Below are 10,372 nucleotides of genomic sequence, written 5' to 3' on the forward strand. Positions count from 1 at the left end.
CGGCGCCCGTCCCTGCGCCGGGACCGACGTTGGCTGCGCGGGCTTGGCGTCTGCGCAGGGGAGGACGGGGCGCGGGAAGGCGGGCTTCGCCTGGGCGCGCGGGCCTGGGCGCTGAGGCCGGGGCGGGGCGGGCTGGAAGCGTGGGAATTGACCCCGGTGAGCGCTAGCCGCTTCGCAGTCCCCCGGCCCAGGGGGCGAGACGCTGCTTTATTGTGCTTCGCCCTTTTCTTCCTTTTTTTGTTTTTAAGCGGTGCAGAGGCTTCTTGAGCAGGAGGTGGAGTGGGCACAAGAATAATGGGAAATTCCATTGGGATGCATCGCCTATTCTGTCTGAAACGGCATGAGGCGGGGGGCTTCCTTTCTAATGGTCACATCAGTTGCCACTGTTCCTCAAGTCACCTCCAACCAGCACATTTTAGCTTTTGCCCTCCAACCCAGCACGGACCCACATGTACCCTTCCCCTCAATTACGTTTCCTACTTTAGTTTGACATACTTCTGAAGAAAGAGAAAACGGCTATTTTCTAGACAGCTCGTTTCTGCCCCATACTCTATGCCCACGTTGGCCAAGAGGGCAGGTGAGCGCTCTTTCTGCAGGGGTCCTACAGGATCTGTTTTCTTACAACTTACCGCCTTTGCTCTCTGCAGCAGAACAAAAGTCGACCTTTTCTCATCCCTGTGTCTCCATCCTTCTGGGCAAGGTTCCCTTTGGAGCACTGGGATTCAATGGAAAAGTTTCTTGAGTGCCTCTGATTTGGTGCCCTGGAGTCAGCTCCACTCATAGTGACCTTCTGAACCACAGAACAAAAGCTGTCTAGTCCTGTGCCATCCTCACAAGCATTCCTATGCTTGAGCCTATTCTTGCACACACTTGTCTCAGTTCATCGAGCAAGGATCATGATGTCCTTCTCCAGGGACTGACGGCGCTCTCTTGAGTACATATCCAAAGTTAGCGAAAAGTCTTGCCATCCTCGCCTCTCGCCTCTAAGGAACATCTGGCTGTACCTCTTCCAAGACAGATTGGTTTGTTCTTCTGACAGTCCATGGTACTTTTCAGTAGTCTTCACCAACACCGTAATTCAAAAGCATCAATTTTTTAGCCTTCTTTTTTTTTTTTTGCTTTTTAATAAAGTTTTATTGAAAACAGCCATTCGTGATCACTCACTTTTTTTTCTTTTTTTTAATCATTTTATTAGGGGCTTATACAACTCTTATCACAATCCATACTTACATCAATTGTGTAAAGCACATTTGTACATTCATTGCCGTCATTATTCTCAAAACATTTGCTCTCCACTTACGCCCCTGGCATCAGCTCCTCATTTTTACCCTCCCTCCCCACTATCCCCTCCCTCATGAACCATTGATATTTATAAATTATTATTTTGTCATATCTTTCACTGTCCGATGTCTCCCTTCACCCATGTTTCTGTTGTCCGTCCCCCAGAGAAGAGGTTATACGTCGTAGATCCTTGTAATCGGTTCCCCCTTTCCACCCCACCTTCCCTTGACCCTCCTGGTATCGCCACTCTCACCACTGGTCCTGAAGGGATCATCCGCCCTGGATTCCCTGTGTTTCCAGTTCCTATCTGTACCAGTGTACATCCTCTGGATGTGTAAGGTAGAATTGGGATCATGGTAGTGGATGGGGGGTGAGTGGGGGAGGAAGCATTTAGGAACTAGAGGAAAGTTGTATGTTTCATCGTTGCTACGCTGCACCCTGACTGGCTCCTCTCCTTCCCGCGACTCTTCCGTAACGGGATGTCCCATTGCCTACAGATGGGCTTTGGGTCTCCACCCCGCACTCCCCCTCATTCACAATGATGTGCCAAAGGTGCTACTAACCAAAAGGTTGCTGGTTCAGAGCTACTTGCACTTCCGTATTTCAGGAACCAGCTGGTGATCTGGTCCCGTGATGGTGACAGACGAGAAAAGGAGTGAGCCTGTTCTACGTGATCACACGGGGTTGCTATGAGTTGATCGCACCTACTGTGAGGCACCTCACCACAACGACATCTGTGTACTGGCAATACATTGGTGAGCAATAACAAAAACAAAACTGCCCACATAGAGCTTGAACTCTAGAGTATGAAAAAGCAAACACCAAGGCCGTGGCTACTGAGGAGTTGATTCCAATTCATGGTGACCCCATACGCTGCAGAGGAGAACCATGCTCCATAGACTTTTCAAGGTTGTGACCTTTCAGAAGATTGCCAGGCCATTTCTCCATGGTACATCTGGGTGGATTTGAGCCACCAGCATTGTAGGTGGTGGTCGAATGCTTTGCTGCTGATGGATATAAATCAAATTATTAGAAAAGCAGATGTGTGGCTGCAACTGTGATGTGGGCTATGAAGAATGAGTGCTTCGACAGTGGTGGGACATGGTCTGCAGCAAAAAGGGCAAGGTCAAAGAAGGGGAAATGAGTCCAGCAGGAATGTGAGGGGGTAAGAGTTAACTGGCAGATGGGGGAAGTGGGGTGAACTACACCAGAGAGATGGCCAAGAATGAGAGGCATGGTTGGCAGCACCGCCTCCCTTCCAACCCCGCTTTGAGCCAGAGCATCTGGATGCATGCTGGGTGGGGTTCTAACTTTAGAGCAGCAGCTCAGAGATCACACTCCGGAGGCCACAGGAAACAGGAAGGACCGCTCGAACAAGAGAGAAGAGATAAAGACTCCAGGGAGAAAATCTCACCATAGGCTGGACTGGAGCATAGCAGTCACCTGACCCTAATGAAGATCAGCACAATCATCCTGTCCACTTGTAGCAGCTTGTTCCATTTGTCCAGCGCTTTCCAGATGTCAGCCCTTCACAGCTACCTTTCCTACCAGCCACATGCTTCATGTCCCACCAGCAATAATGTCCCCTGAGCACCACCAGCTAAATTATTCTGAGCTGGTCATTGTCCCTCAGCTGCAGAGAGTGGAGTTAATTTTGTGCCTCACGTCTCAAGACAATGTCATCAGGAGGCCTTCCAGGCCCCTTTCATGTCGAAGTGATTTTCTATTATGTTTCCTCTTCTCTCTCAATGCCCACTTGCATTCTTCTAGGCACCCACTATCATTTGCTTGCCATGAGATGTGATCACTTAAGGCCTGTAGTGTTTGGGGCCTGCCTTTTACACTGACAAGAGCGTTATTGGACTGTTCATCTCTGTTTCCCACTTTTCTCAGCCAACGCTGTGTTTTAGAGCCTCTCTTCAATGGCCGGCTGTACACCGAGACTGACAATTCCACGCTTTGTCCTTGGACAGATCCACATTGATGGGCAGCAAGGTTGCTGTCAACTCCGCTATGCCGACCACACTGGAATGAAACCCCCAGGGAATGTCCTGATGAATCTTGGGGAAGTTTTCTTGTTTGTTCCTGTCGAACTTTGTACAAACAGCCTGCTTCTTTATCACACTCTCTGTGGGGCTAAGTACATACCAAAAGACTTACCTACAATGGAGAACGGTGCTGGAATTGCTGGTTTACATTTTTTTTCTCCCAATAGAGTATGAGTTTCTTCAGGACAGGAAAGATACTTTCAACAATGTCCCTTTTTATTGTGAGTTAGGGACAGGTTTACAGAGCAGATCATCTGTTCGACATCGTGCCCTTTTTGTTTCATCTTATTCATTGCAATCCCCTCAGTGTACCTTTATGTATTCCACCTCCTTCTCTACGAACCCTCAGAACTTTGGCCTTGTGTAAATACTGCCCTTCCGATCCTCAAAAGTCTCAGTACCTCACAAGTGTTATTGTTCCCCTTATGAGTCTGTTGGCCTGGAAACTGAGCCATGCAGGTGAAAGATGTCCCAGTTCTCTATGTTTCCCTGGCACATTAAAACGGGCTGTGAATACCTATAGTGCTTATACATAAAGGGACTGTGATTTAGCGTTGTCCACTTGCCTGTAGGTCTCACCTTCTCTCTGATGGTTAGCTCTCGCAATGTCTCATGTCAAGATAAAAAGCAGTTCCTTTCAAGATAGCCCAACTGGCTTCAAACCTGAGGCCTGCTCAGGAGTCTGCTCCTCCCATGCTGCCCCTCTCCCCATTAAGGGCAGCCCTTGTTCCCAATAAATATCTCTGTACTTTCCCCTCACACTCTGCAGGTACCAACTCCCCAGCAAATGCTTTCAGAGTCCACAAACTATTTCTTACCACTGTCACTGCTAACCCTCTGGTCCAAGCCCATCCTCTCTCACCTGGGCTACTTCACTGACTTTGCTAGGCTCCCTGCAGCCACTCTCGTACACCCTTGTCTATTCTCACCACAGAAGATAAAAGTAACCCTGTTCGAGTGTCCCTCAAGTCACTCTGGCACTCAAAGCCAGCACTGGAAAACCAAACCAACATCTGCTGCCTTCAATTGATTATGACTCATTAGAACCAGGAGGCCAAGTAGAGCTTCCCTATAGGTAGGATGTCCAAGGCTATAAATCCTGATGGAAGCAGGCTGCCTGATCTTTCTTTGGAGCAGCAACTGGTGGGTTTCAGCCCCCAACCTTTTGCTTCACAGTGTGATGTTCAAACGCTGTGCCCCCAGCGCTCCTTCCCTTAATCAACTTGATCCAAGCTGAATCCAGAACACTCATTCATTCCTGCACTCAACAGATTTGTCTCACTGCCTTTGAGTCAATTTCTGACTCATAGTTACCCTATAGGGCACAGAAGAACTGCTCCTGTGGGTTTACAAGACTACAAGTCTTCATGGGAGCAAAAAGCTACACGTTCTCCCATGGAGTGTCTAGTGAGTTTAAATTGCTGAGCTTGTGGTTAGCAGCCCAATGAATAATCCACTATACCATTAGTGCTTCCAATAGATATTTAGTGAGCACCTAAGCCCAATGGGGCATTTCTACTCTCTCCTATAGGATCACTAGACATTAAAATGGCCTGGATGCCAGTGGGTTGTGCTGTTTTCTTAATATTTGGCAGACACAGTGCTAGGCACTGGTCACACAGCAGCAAAGAAAACCATTAGAACAGCAGAGTCTGCAAGGTGTACTCAAGAAACAGCTGGGACACAGGGGTGGACGGTGAGACCCAGGAAGTAACAGGGCATACAGTGAAGAAAACATAGGCCATAATAAATATGGACTTTGTTTTTGACTCTGAGCAATTTCAGGACCATTGAAGGGGCTTTTACTCTGAGCTCAGTGCCCAGTGCCTAGCAGCTTTCTGGCACACAGCAAGTGCTTACCAAATACCTCTTGGGTAAATAAATGAGTGAATGAATGAATGTGACAGAGCCAGTGGCTAGGTCATGCTACACCCATGCCCATATTTATCTGATCTTCTGGCTAGGCCTCAGCTCCTCACTTCCCACTTGCATGGAACTACCAGTAGTGTTTGCATTGACTGAGCCTATTTTTTGCCCTGCTCCTTCACAATTCCAGCCCCCAAAGCATTGCATCCGGCCACTCTCCACTGGAAATGCCCTCTGCCCTTGCAACTTTGTAAACCCAAGGTCTCCTGTAGGACCTTGCTGTAGCCTCACTTGCTGACCATTTCATTTTGACCTCTCTTGAACTGTTGTTGTTAAATGTTGTCAAGTGAGTTCTAATTCATAACAACCCTATGTACATAAACATGAGCCATAGCACTGGCCTGTGTCACCCTCATAATTGGAGTTATGTTTGAGCCCATTGTTGCCACCACTAGTTCATTCCATTTTGTGGAGGAGCTTCCTCTTTATCACTGGCCCTTCGCTTTCCCAAGTATGGTGTCCTTCTCCAGGGACTGGTCTCCTGATCACAAGTACTATTTTTTGCCATAGAAAACTTTCAGGAGATCTGTAGAGAACGTTTTTTTTTTTTCTCCCATTGATTGATAGATATTGTTTTACAACAGCTTTAGAAGTGGAAAAAAATTGAGCAGACGGTAGAGAGATTTCTATATACAAGGAGGCTTCCAAAAGTCCATGGAATGAAAAGATGATAATAGAATTTTTTCATGAACTTTCCAAAACCCCCTTTTATTCCCACAGAAAATTCATCGTGCCTGTTATTAACATCTTGCCTTCATGTGGTACATTCTTTATCATTGATAAACCAAGTACTGATATATTATTACTGCAGTTCATAGTTCATGTGAAGGATCACTCATTCAGAGTTTTATGGATTTGGACAAATGCACAGTGTCCTGTCCCACACAGAAAAGTCCCATGTTTTGTGTATGCTTCACCTATCACCCTTCTCTCTCCCCGCTGGACCCCTAGCCACCGCTAATCTTGCCTTTTTTAGGATGTCATCTAGTTGGAGTCATACCATATGAGCTTTGGGGGGCTGGCTTCTTTCACTTAACAATATGTGTGCATTTGAGTCCCCATCTCGGGTGGCTCCAATGGGGACGGGGTGTGTGTGTTAATGAATGTTGTTGTTCGGTACTATCAAGTCAGTCCTCACTCTTAGCAAATACGTACAACAGAAGGAAACACTACACCATCCTCACAATTGTCGCTATGGTTGAGCCCATTGTTGCAGCCACCATGTCGATCCACCTTTTTGAGGACAGTATGAATAAAGTTGCTATAAATGTTTGCATGCAGGTTTTGTGTGGATATAAGTTTTCAATTCATTTAGATGAATACCAAAAGGTGCAATCGCTAGAGTATATGATGAGACTATGTTTATCTTTGTTAAAAACGTATACCTGTCTTCCAACGTGATTAGACCAGGTTGCATTCCCACCAGCAGTAAAAGACAGTTCCTGTGACTCCATATCCTCAGCATCCAGTATTGGAAGGTTTTCTTTGATACATGTGACGACTAACTGAAAGGTCGAGTGTTCAAACACACCAGGAGAAAGATGAGACTGTCTGCTTCCATAAAGCTCTACAGTCTTGGAAATCCTATGGAGCAGTTATACTCTGTCCTATGGAATCACTAAGGAGCCCTGGTGATGTAATGGGTTGGGAGTTAGACTGCTAACAGCTACGTCAGCAGTTCAAAACCACCAGCTGCTCTATGAAAGAAAGAAAAGGCGTTTTGCTCTTGTAAAGAGTTACAATCTTGGAAACCCACAAGGGGCAGTTACACAGTGTCCTATAAGGCAGTGGAAAAGAGGAAGGTCTTCAAGGAAATGGGTTGACACAGTGGCTGCACCAGTGAACTCCGGCATAGGACTAATGATGAGGATGGCGGAGGACTGTGCAGTGTTTCGTTCTATAGGTTGGAGCCAACTTGATGGTACAACAATGGGTCGCTATGAGTTGGAATTGACTTGATGGCAGAGAGTTTTTCTGAGTTCTTGGGTCACTGTGGGTCGGAATGGACTCCATGCCAGCAGGTTTGGGTTTCTATGGCATAGGATGGTGAGCGTCCTTGCAGATGCTGATTTGCTATTTGCCAGCTTCATTCCTAAGGTTCTGTTCCATTCTTTTGCCCACTTTTTATTTGCTTTGTTCCCTTTTCACTTTTAGGAGTTGTTGTCTAGGTTGAACTCAAATTCTTTATCAGATATGTGTTTTAGAAATATTTTCTTCCAGTCTATGGCTTGTCTTTTGATTGTTACAGAAGTTTTAGGGCCTTTTTTTCTAAATCACTTTATCAGGGGCTCTTACATCTCTTATCACAATCCATACATCCATCCATTGTATCAAGTACATCTCTACATATGTTGCCGCCAGCATTTTCAAAACATTTTCTTTCTACTTGAGCCCTTGGTATCAGCTCATTTTTCCCCTCCCTCTCCCCCCCGCCCTTCCTCATGAACCCTTGATAATTTATCTTTTTTTTTCTTTTAATGAAGTCCAACATCACACTTTTCTTTCAAACATTGACTGTGGTTTGGGATTTTATGTAAAATGTTATCATCCAACCCATGATCACCTAGATTTTCTCATCTATTATATTTTGAAATCTTTATAGTTTTGCATGCATTTTACATGCAGATTTGCGATCCACTTTTGGTTAAGTTTTGTGAAAGTTCATTGTCTAGATTCATACTTTTGCATGTGAATGCCCAGCAATTCTAGCACCATTTGTTGAAAAGATTCTTTTCTTGATTGAAATGCCTTTACTCCTTGGCCAAGCATCATTGGGCTATATTTGTGCAGTTACATTTCTGGGCTGTCAATTTTGATCCATTGATTGGTTGTCCTATTCATTCACCAGTGCCATGCTATCTCGATCACTCTATTTTTATAATAAATCTTGTATTACGGTAATATCAGTTCTCTGACTTCGTTCTTCTTCAGTGTTGTGTTGGCTACTCTGAATCTTGTGCATTTCCATATACCCAGTAGAATAATTTTGTCCATATCCTCTCAATCATTTTTTTCTTTGAATCTGATTGCACTGAATCTGTAAATCAAGTTAGGAAGAATTGACATATTAACAATATTGAATTTTCCTTTCCATGAATATGGACGATCTTTTCAATCTTCTTTGATTTCTTTCATCAGAGTTTTATAGTTTTTCTCATATAGATCCTGTACATATTTTTTTTGATCCTGTACATATTTTTAAAAGATTTTTCCTAAGCATTTTATTTTAAGGGGTGTGAATGATAATCGTATTGTAATTACATATTAATAGCATTGTGCTTTTATCTCAGATTTCAATTATTCTTTGCTGATGTATAAATTTCCCTAAAAGCATTGTTTGCATTTTATGCCACAAATTTTGGTAGTTGTACTTTCATTTTTATTTAGGTCAAAATATTAAAAAATTTCTCTTCAAATTTCTTTGATTCACGTTATTTTAAAGTATGTTGTTTAATTTCCTAAAAAGCTTTGCTTACTCTAACTAGCGCTCCTTTATTTATTTCTAATTAAATTACACTGTGATCTGTGAGCATATTTTGTATGATTTCCATTCTTTAAATACTGTAGAGGGTGGCCCTGCTGGAGCTGCAGCTGCCAGCAACATGTTCAAGGTCATTCAGAGATCTGGGGGATTCGCCAGCCTGAGTCTACTCACCTTAAAAGTCTATGTGGCGCTAAAGAAGGACTCACCCAACAAAAATTCCATCAACGTTGATGAGTTGTCGTTCTACTCAGTTCCAGAAGATCAATCTAAGTATGTAGAGGGGCCAAGGACCACCCTTGAAGAAAACATGTCCCAGGTCAGACACTTTGGTGAGCCATATGTAAATTGGTGTCCAGAAAATTACTTCAATATCAAGCCCGAGTTACAATATGTTGCTTGGTGGGGACTAAACAAGTATGTTATCTCCAAAATGCACCTCCTGGATTTTCTGCACTATGGGTTCAAAAGTAAAGAAGTTGATATATTCACCTGGTTCATGGAATCGCTACCTTTGTCTATTGCCCACAAGTTATCAGCTTTGCCTAGGCCGGTGGGGAAGTCTTATATGACTGAGGTTGGAAAGGAAACATAACTGTAGAAGATTTGTGGAAGAACTTTCAAAAGCCAGAAAACATGAAGAATTCCCCAGAAATAAGTTGATTGCATCTTGCTCTGACTATTTTAATGAGTTATCGGTAGATCAGCATTTCTTCCACATACCAAAAGAGTGACAGTGTTAAATGCAGCAAAGTGGCTATCTTCTTCAGGAAAACTTGACTGCACCTTGCTGTATCTTGGGTGGTGCCATATTATATTCAAACAAATCTGGGATCCTTTCACCTAGAGATAATGCACAAGCTTTAGAACTCCTTGTTTTCATACTGCTATTTGTATACATAGTTAAAATTCCAAGTTAAAGGAGGAAAAAAATTAAGGTGTGTTTAGTGGCCTGGGATATGGTCTATCTTGGTGAATGTTCATGGGTGCTTGAGAAGAATATGTAGTCTACTGTTGTTGGATTAAACAGTTCATAAATGTCAATTAGGTCTACACATATAGCCCCAACATCACCCATAGCCCCACATAAGTAGAATTATTCATCTTCTAGGCAATGATTACATGATCAGGATCGATTTCATTGTGAGATAGCCACATCATTTTGTCTTTACCCATTCAGAACATGTAGACACATCATCTGTAACAGATATTAATTAGGTTAGCTAAGGCAACTTCCATTCCCAACCCCATCCTCCTTTACCCACTTTTTCTCCAGATGCTGGAGAACCTAAGTATGCATATTCCCAGTCAGCCCTGCATCTAGGGTGGCCACATGGTATGGTGTTTGTAAGTAAGATGTAAATATAAATTTCACACGTTTCTGGAAACTCTTTCACATTCTTGAGAAAAGGAATGAACTTGCCTGGTATTTCTTCTTCCTCTATAATCTGTGCCTTGATTATAGATATAATCCCTAAAGCTAGGGAAGCCATGCCAAAGAGAATCATAGTGGTCTCAGTGAACTAATGATACCATTAGGCTTCTTGTGTGAGAAAAATACTTCTACTTGATTAGACCTTTTGAAAGTGTCATGCCTGCAACCATGTACATGTCTAACTGATAGAGCACATAACTT

At 43.8% G+C, this 10,372-nt stretch overlaps 1 pseudogene; it reads left to right on the forward strand.

Annotated features, from left to right (window-relative positions):
* The first annotated feature begins 8,857 nt into the window (after nucleotides 1-8,857).
* LOC115873973 lies at nucleotides 8,858-9,399 on the forward strand (annotated as a pseudogene).
* The last annotated feature ends 973 nt before the right edge of the window (nucleotides 9,400-10,372 follow it).

Source organism: Echinops telfairi, unplaced genomic scaffold, assembly GCF_000313985.2.
Source record: "Echinops telfairi isolate 266 unplaced genomic scaffold, ASM31398v2 ScPeMD7_7472;HRSCAF=8510, whole genome shotgun sequence".
Classification (NCBI taxonomy): Eukaryota; Metazoa; Chordata; class Mammalia; order Afrosoricida; family Tenrecidae; genus Echinops; species Echinops telfairi.